The sequence below is a fragment of the Arachis stenosperma genome, chromosome 2 (genome assembly GCF_014773155.1).
Source record: "Arachis stenosperma cultivar V10309 chromosome 2, arast.V10309.gnm1.PFL2, whole genome shotgun sequence".
NCBI classification, from domain to species: domain Eukaryota; kingdom Viridiplantae; phylum Streptophyta; class Magnoliopsida; order Fabales; family Fabaceae; genus Arachis; species Arachis stenosperma.
The window spans coordinates 21633370-21642152 of NC_080378.1; the positions used below are offsets into that span (position 1 = coordinate 21633370).

Below are 8783 nucleotides of genomic sequence, written 5' to 3' on the forward strand. Positions count from 1 at the left end.
CCTGTCCCTAGTGGCTGATGATATCATCTGTCGGTTATAGAGCCAACCCGACAAGTCCTGGTAGCTAACCATTGGACTGTCCCTCTGTCGCGCATCCCCAACTCGAGTTATACTCATCATAAACTTGATCATAAACATGATCCATATCCATCACCCTCACTGGTGAATATTTCGGGGGCGAGCTCATCCGGGACTTTCACAGTGCCCGGCCACACTTACGACATAGGGTCAACAGAGTATCAAGTCTCAACCTGGAGCACATGGTGGCTAGCCACTGCTACTACCCAGGGAAACCCTTATCTCCGATAGTGGAAGTGCAACATTCACATTTATCAATGAATTAGCATAAACATGCATTCAATCTCATTCATGGATCACCATCCATCTCAGCCATCCGGCTCACGGTTCATTCCAGAACCAGCCAATATTCATATCATACACAGCCATTCCGGCTCACGGTTCAATTCAGAACCAATCAATATGTAATAACATACACAGCCAATCCGGCTCTCAACAAAACAGCACTTCCACATTCAAAATCATCAAATTCATGAAATTGGCATTTAAGCCATAAATCATTTTCTCTATTCATTTCACTTTGAAATCAAGTTTCAACTCTTTTCAGCCTTGGCTTTAGAAATCTCATTTCTCAAATCATCTCAGGCTCATAAGCCAAATTTACTCAAAGTGAGTTCCCTTTTTAAAACAGAGCCACTCTCGGCATTCTCTTTCCAAAACTTCCAAACCTATGGCAAGTTAAGGATTTATTTCAAAGCATTCAAAATCACCCATCCAACAATGGGATTTTATAACAAAAGTTTCTCGGCAGAGTCCCAAGTCTTTAGGGGAGAATAACATAACTCATTTCGCCAAGTTCATTTTAAATTCATTAAAAACCTTGGCTTCCTGATTTGAGTAGTAAAATAGGATCTAAGCCAATCCGAGTCATGTAATCAATTACTCTTTTCAAAGCCGTTTTCTTTACTTAAACAAAATCGGCTTCAATTCCATAATTAAATATGAAGCGTTTTAAATTGCTAAGAGAATCATTTTCGTTGTGTTAATTTAGAGTTCAAAGGGTACTCTGAAGCTTATTTAAAACGTCAAAATAATAAGGTTCATCAATCAAAATCCAAATCCTTTTCAAAATCACGAAAACTCTTCCAAAAGGGCAATCTTTATGTCTAATAGAGAAAGCATAAAACCGTTTTACCCTTTTAAAACAGCCTCAATGCAAAATTCTCTTTCGAATGACTTGTACCCAAAAACATACTATGCTTCTTAGAAAAATAAGAAGAAACTATGATTCCCTTTTCAATAATTCTTTCAAAGCGTAGCTTCATCGCTTTCATAATTGTTTTAAGTAAAGATAATAAAAGAAGCCCTAAATTCACAATCCTCCAAATAATTAGGAAAGGCCCTGAACTCAAAATTTCCCAAATAACGTTTCAATTGAAAACTCGGATTTTATAAAAATTTCGGCAGCATCTCCCCTAAAACTTGGACTTTGCCACCCGGTTCGGGTCCCAACTAAACCGTTCCACAATCCTTTTCAACAGCTCAAAACCAGAAATCAATTCAAAAGCAAGCTAAATCCAACAGTTGCCTCAGTGGCATATCTCAAGGAAACCATTTCAAAATCAACACAATATCAACCGATTTGACTCATTTCCAAAGCTTAAAAGAATTGGTTCAGAGATAAATCATTTGTCCAAAACCAGGTCAATTAAAGTAAACCAGGCTGAATTCAAAAGTGCATTCAACTTCTCAAATCATCAAAATAATTAACTCAAATCAAATCAATCCTCAACGGATTAAACTTAGATTTCAAATCTTTAAAGAATCGACTTCAAACATTACAATTCACAAAGCCGCACAATAACTCAGCCAAACCAACATCCATAATCATTCGAGTAAATCAATTAATACATAAGGCAGATACAATCACCAAATACACAATATCTCACATCAGTATCCATATATAATAATTCCAATACATAAAACATAGTTTTTGGAAAGCGCCCCTACCTCAAAACGCAATTCCATAATCCAAACGTCTCATAGAGTCCTTTTCGCCTCAACCCGAAATCAAAGGCAGCTTCAAAGCACAGCCCCACACATAAATTTGCAGCAGCATAATCAGCTCTAATTTACAACAAGCAACCTCAGTTACTAAACTCTAGTAACACTAATAACGTATAGGCTTTAATACACGTACGAGACACTAACGTAGGGCTTTCGAAACATAATCTCTTACCGAAATTTTAACACGAAGCAGCTGCGATTTCGACCCGGCCCGGCAGCAGCTCCGGCGGCGGCCAGAAGCTCCGGTGGATCAACTATATAAAAAAAACCCCGCAGCATTAACACCTCGAAATCCAAATAGGCAGAAACCGCAAATTAAAACCCTTACCGGCATACTTTTCCAGCGACGGCAGAAGTAACCAGAAGCTCCGGCGGTGCTCCCGGAAGTCACAGAACCACTCCCGGCGGTCAGAACACAGGGGCGCAGCTTCCTCCTCCAACCGCGACACCTGCGGCGGCCTGAATCCTTTTCCGGCGACGGTGAGAACCCCAACAGTGCGGCGCGATTCACTCTGCCCCATAGCACAACGGCGACCGGACCTCCAGCCCGCGTCTTCTTCTTCCCCAGCAGCGACGAAACCACACCTCCTCTCCAATCTCAAACGCGAGCTCTGTCTCTCTACCACCAACCATGCTTGACGGCGACGATCCCTACCGCAGCGGTGAGGACGTAGCTGGGTGCGCGACTGCTCTCCTCCTTCGCGTCTCTCTCTGTGCGACTCCAACGACGGCGAGGGTTCAGACGCGCATCTCCTCTCCCGCGGCTGAGCTTCTACACGCGAGCCCTTCCTCTTTCTCGTCAGCCCCTGCCTTGCGTCATTCTCCTTCGTGATTCGGCTTCTGATGGCGGCTCGACGATGATCGGCGGTAACGCGAGCTAGTGACTCCATGGACAGCGCCGCAAGGCAGCTCGACGGCGTGCTCCAAGGTGGTGGATCGACGGTGGCAAGGCCTCCCCTACCTCCCTTCTCCTCCGATCTCCTCTACTCCCCCTCAGATCTCTTTCTTTCTTTGTTTGTTTTCTGTTTCTTTCAGGGAACACAAGGGGAACTCAGCTTGTGTTGCCGCTGCTGAGAGAAGGGAAAGGTTGGGTCTCGGCTGCAGCTGGGGCATGGGGAAGCAATGGGTTACCGGGTAGGATCTTAGGGTTTCATTTTGAAAATTAGGGTTAAGGGCATTATGGTAATTTCACATAAAATCGGAAATAATATAGTAATTGAAAACCAAAATTAAATCCAACACTATTTGTACATAGAAAATACTATTTGCTCATCAATTTCACAAATTATTTTCAATAAAATGCCCAAATCCAAAAATTAGAAATAATATACTTAATTTATCCATTTTTCCAAAATAGCAGTAATAATATTTAAAATATTACTTATCTAATCCAAATCTTATAAAATCCTTATTATTTCATAACTACCAACTTTATAAATTTGAATATAGAGAATAATCCAACAATTGTGAAATTGGATAAAAATCATAACTTATCTCAAATCCAATAAATCAAAACTTGCCTTAATTATCTTTAATAAAATAATCTCTGAAATTAAGGCTATAAATAACTGCAGGATTTGAGACTTGATCATAATAAGACTTTTCAAATATTCTGGGTCTTACAACAACCACCTCCGTTCTACCTTCGATTGAGTGTGTATCTCTTGGATTCCTTAATCAAAATCTTTGTGGTATAAGCTAGAATCTATTGGCGGCCATTCTTGAGAATCCGGAAAGTCTAAACCTTGTCTGTGGTATTCTGAGTAGGATTCAGGGATTGAATGACTGTGACGAGCTTCAAACTCGCGAGTGTTGGGCGTAGTGACAGACGAAAAAGAATTATTGGATTCTATTCCGACATGATCGAGAACCGACAGATGATTAGTCGTGCTGTGACAGAGCGCGTAGAACATTTTCACTGAGAGGACGAGATGTAGCCATTGACAACGGTGATGCCCAACATACAGCTTGCCATTGAAAGGAGTAAGAAGGATTGGATGAAGACAGTAGGAAAGCAGAGAGACAGAAGGGACAAAGCATCTCCATACGCTTATCTGAAATTCTCACCAATGAATTACATAAGTATCTCTATCTTTATTTTATGCCTTGTTTATTATTCCTCCATAACCATTTGAATCCACCTGACTGAGATTTCCAAGATGACCATAGCTTGCTTCAAGCTGACAATCTCAGTGGGATCGACCCTTACTCGCGTAAGGTTTATTACTTGGACGACCCAGTGCACTTGCTGGTTAGTTGTGCGGAGTTGTGATAAAGAGTTGAGATTACAATTGTGCGTACCATGTTGATGGCGCCATTGATGATCACAATTTCGTGCACCAAGTTTTTGGCGCCGTTGCCGGGGATTGTTCGAGTTTGGACAACTGACGGTTTATCTTGTTGCTTAGATTAGGTAATTTTATTTTATTTTGTTCTTCAGAATTTTTAAGAATGAATTCTAGAGTTTTAGATGATGTTTTTATCATCACAGAAGCTGATTGATTCTCATCAATTTAGCTCTTGAATGTAATGTCCTGCTGAAGCTTGGCTAGCCATGTCTAATCTTTTTTAGACTGCAGCTTTAGACTAACATTGCATGATTCCTGGAAATTCTTATTAAGAATTTTGATATTCTTATTTTCTTTTCCATATAATTTTTGAAAAATTCAAAAAAAATTATAAAATCATAAAAAACCAAAAATAATTTTATGTTTCTTGTTTGAGTCTAGTGTCTAATTTTAAGTTTGGTGTCAATTCCATGTCTTTATTCTTATAATTTTCGAAAATTACATGCATTATATTCTTCATTGATCTTCAAGTTGTTCTTGATGATTTTCTTGCTCTAATCTTTAAATTCTCTTGTTTTGTGTGTTTAGTTGTTTCTTACATGCATCTTTAAATTATTATAGTCAGTAGTATACAAACTTCTAAGTTTGGTGTCTTGCATGCATTGTTGATTTAATCTTAGTTTTCATGATTAGTTGCATTTTGATTGTTTCTCATCATTAAAAATCCAAAAATTATGTCTTTTCATGTCAATAATACAGAAAATTGAAGATTCAGAACTTGCAGCAGAGGAATTACACAGAAAAAGCTGGGCGTTCAAAATGCCCGGTGAGGAAGGAAAACTAGCGTTTAAACGCCAGCCATGATACCTGGCTGGGTGTTTAACGCCCAGAAAGGTAGTGTTTTGGGCGTTAAACGCCAGAATGGATATCATTCTGGGCGTTTAACGCCAGGATGGCACAAGAGGGAAGATTTAGTTTTTAATTCAAATTTTTTTCAAGTTTTCTTAATTTTTCAAAATCAAATCTTTTTCAAATCACATCTTTTCAATCATATCTTTTCAAAATCAATTTCTTTCCATTTTCAAAAATACTTGCTAACAATTAATGATTTGATTCAAAAATTTCAAGTATGTTGCTTATTCTGTTAAGAAAGATTTAATGTCTGAATCATATCTTTTAAATTTCTTGTTAGCCAAGTCATTAATTTTAAAATCAAATCTTTTTAAATTGTTTTTTAATCATATCTTTTTTAAAAAAAACCATATCTTTTCAATCATATCTTCTTAATCACATCTTTTTCAAAATTAATTTTCAATCATATCTTTTTTATTTCTAAATTTCAAAAATCTTTTTCAAAAATCACTTTATTTCTTTCCCAACTTTAATTTTCAAAAATCAATTACCAAATTTTCAAAATTTCTTTTAATTATTTCAAAATCTTTTACTTTATTTTCGAAAATTCTTCCCCTCTTCTCACATCCTTCTATTTAAGGACTAACACTCCTCCACTATCAACAATTCGAACTCTATCCCTCTTGATAAGTTCGAATTCTTCTCTTTCTACCTCCTCCTTCTATTCTTCTTTTACTCTGACCCCTCAAGGAATCTCTATACTGTGACATAGAGAATTTCATACTTTCTTGCTCTCTTCTCTTTCATATGAGCAGGAGCGAAGACAAAAGTATTCTTGTTGAGGCTGATCCTGAACCGGAAAGGACCTTGAAGCGAAAGCTAAGAGAAGCCAAAGCACAACTCTCTGCAGGGGACCTAACAGAAATCTTCAAACAAGAAAAAGATATGGCAGCCGAAAACAACAACAATGCAATGAAGGTGCTTGGTGACTTTACTGCACCTACTCCCGACTTCTATGGGAGAAGCATCTTGGTGCACAAAATTGTGATCATCAATGGCGCCATCAACATGGTACGCTCAATTGCAATCTCAACTCTTTATCACAACTTCGCACAACTAACCAGCAAGTGCACTGGGTCGTCCAAGTAATAAACCTTACGCGAGTAAGGGTCGATCCCACGGAGATTGTTGGTATGAAGCAAGCTATGGTCATCTTGTAAATCTCAGTCAGGCGGATTCAAATGGTTATGGAGGATTAATGACTGAAAGATGAATAAAACATAAAATAAGGATAGAGATACTTATGTAATTCATTAGTGAGAACTTCAGATAAGCGTATGGAGATGCTTTGTCCCTTCCGTCTCTCTGCTTTCCTACTGTCTTCATCCAATCCTTCTTACTCCTTTCCATGGCAAGCTGTATGTTGGGCATCACCGTTGTCAATGGCTACAGTCCCGTCCTCTCAGTGAAAATGTTCAACGCGCACTGTCACAGCACGGCTAATCATCTGTCGGTTCTCAATCAGGTTGGAATAGAATCCAGTGATTCTTTTGCGTCTGTCACTAACACCCAGCCTTCAGAAGTTTGAAGCTCGTCACAGTCATTCAATCCTTGAATCCTACTCAGAATACCACAGACAAGGTTTAGACCTTCCAGATTCTCTTGAATGCCGCCATCAGTTCTAGCTTATACCACAAAAATTCCGATTAATGGATCCAAGAGATACCCACTCAATCTAAGGTAGAACGGAGGTGGTTGTCAGGCACACGTTCATATGTGAGAATGATGATGAGTGTCACGGATCATCACCTTCATCAAGTTGAGGAACAAGTGATATCTTGGAACTAGAATAAGCTGAATTGAATAGAAGAACAATAGTAATTGCATTAATACTCGAGGTACAGCAGAGCTCCACACCTTAATCTATGGTGTGTAGAAACTCTACCGTTGACAATACATAAGAACAAGGTCTAGGCATGGCCGTGAGGCCAGCCCCCATGATCTAAGAACTAGACGTCCAAAGATGATCCTAAGATCTAAAGTGATCAAAAGATGATAATACAATAGCAAAAGGTCCTACTTATAGAGAACTAGTAGCTTAGGGTTTACAGAAATGAGTAAATGACATAAAAATCCACTCCCGGGCCCACTTGGTGTGTGCTTGGGCTGAGCATTGAAGCTTTCATGTGTAGAGACTTTTCTTGGAGTTAAACGCCAGCTTTTGTGCCAGTTTGGGCGTTTAACTCCCATTCTTGTGCCAGTTCTGGCGTTAAACGCCAGAATTCTTGAGCTGACTTGGAACGCCTGTTTGGGCCATCAAATCTCAGGCAAAGTATGAACTATTATACATTGCTGGAAAGCCCAGGATGTCTAATTTCCAACGCAATTGAGAGCGCGCCAATTGAGCTTCTGTAACTCCAGAAAATCCACTTCGAGTGCAGGAATGTCAGAATCCAACAGCATCTGCAGTCCTTTTCAGCCTCTGGATCAGATTCTTGCTCAGGTCCCTCAGTTTCAGCCAGAAAATACCTGAAATCACATAAAAACACACAAACTCATAGTAAAGTCCGGAAAAGTGAATTTTAACTAAAAACTAATAAAAATATAATAAAAATAACTAAAACATACTAAAAACATACTAAAAACAATGCCAAAAAGCGTATAAATTATCCGCTCATCACATCTCTATCTCTGCCATTGGAGCGAACAACTTTGAGCTGAAGCCTCAATTAGTTTCTCTGATGCAGCAGAATTGCAAGTTTCATGGACTTCCATTGGAAGATCCTCATCAGTTCTTAGCTGAATTCTTGCAAATCTGTGACACTGTCAAGACCAATGGGGTTGACCCTGAGGTCTACAGACTTATGCTCTTCCCCTTTGCTGTAAGAGACAAAGCTAGGATATGGTTGGACTCACAACCTAAGAAAAGCCTGAACTCTTAGGAAAAGCTAGTCAATGCCTTCTTGGCAAAATTCTTTCCACCTCAAAAATTGAGTAAGCTTAGAGTGGAAGTCCAAACATTCAGACAGAAGGAAGGTGAATCCCTCTATGAAGCTTGGGAAAGATACAAGCAATTGATCAGAAGGTGTCCTTCTGACATGCTTTCTGAATGGAGCATCATAGGTATCTTCTATGATGGTCTATATGAACTGTCCAAGATGTCATTGGACAGCTTTGCTGGAGGATCTCTTCATCTGAAGAAGACGCCTGCAGAAGCTCAGGAACTTATTGAAATGGTTGCAAATAATCAATTCATGTACACTTCTGAAAGGAATCCTGTGACTAATGGGACAAATCAGAAGAACGGAGTTCTTGAGATTGATACTCTGAATGCCATATTGGCTCAGAACAAAATATTGACTCAGCAAGTCAATATGATTTCTAAAAGCCTGTCTGGAATGAAAGCTGCACCAGGCAATACTAAGGACACTTCATCTGAAGAAGAAGCTTATGATCTTGAGAACCCATCAATGGAAGAGATGAATTACATGGGAGAACCCTATGGAAACACCTACAATCCTTCATGGAGAAATCATCCAAATCTCTCATGGAAGGACC

The 8783-nt window shown here is 39.2% G+C and overlaps 1 non-coding gene across 1 annotated transcript; it reads right to left on the reverse strand.

Moving 5' to 3' along the window:
* Positions 1 to 8221: 8221 nt before the first annotated feature.
* On the reverse strand, positions 8222 to 8329 carry LOC130964116 (small nucleolar RNA R71). The gene has a single exon (XR_009080224.1). It is a non-coding gene; the product is annotated as a small nucleolar RNA R71 (small nucleolar RNA).
* Between the last annotated feature and the right edge of the window lie 454 nt (positions 8330 to 8783).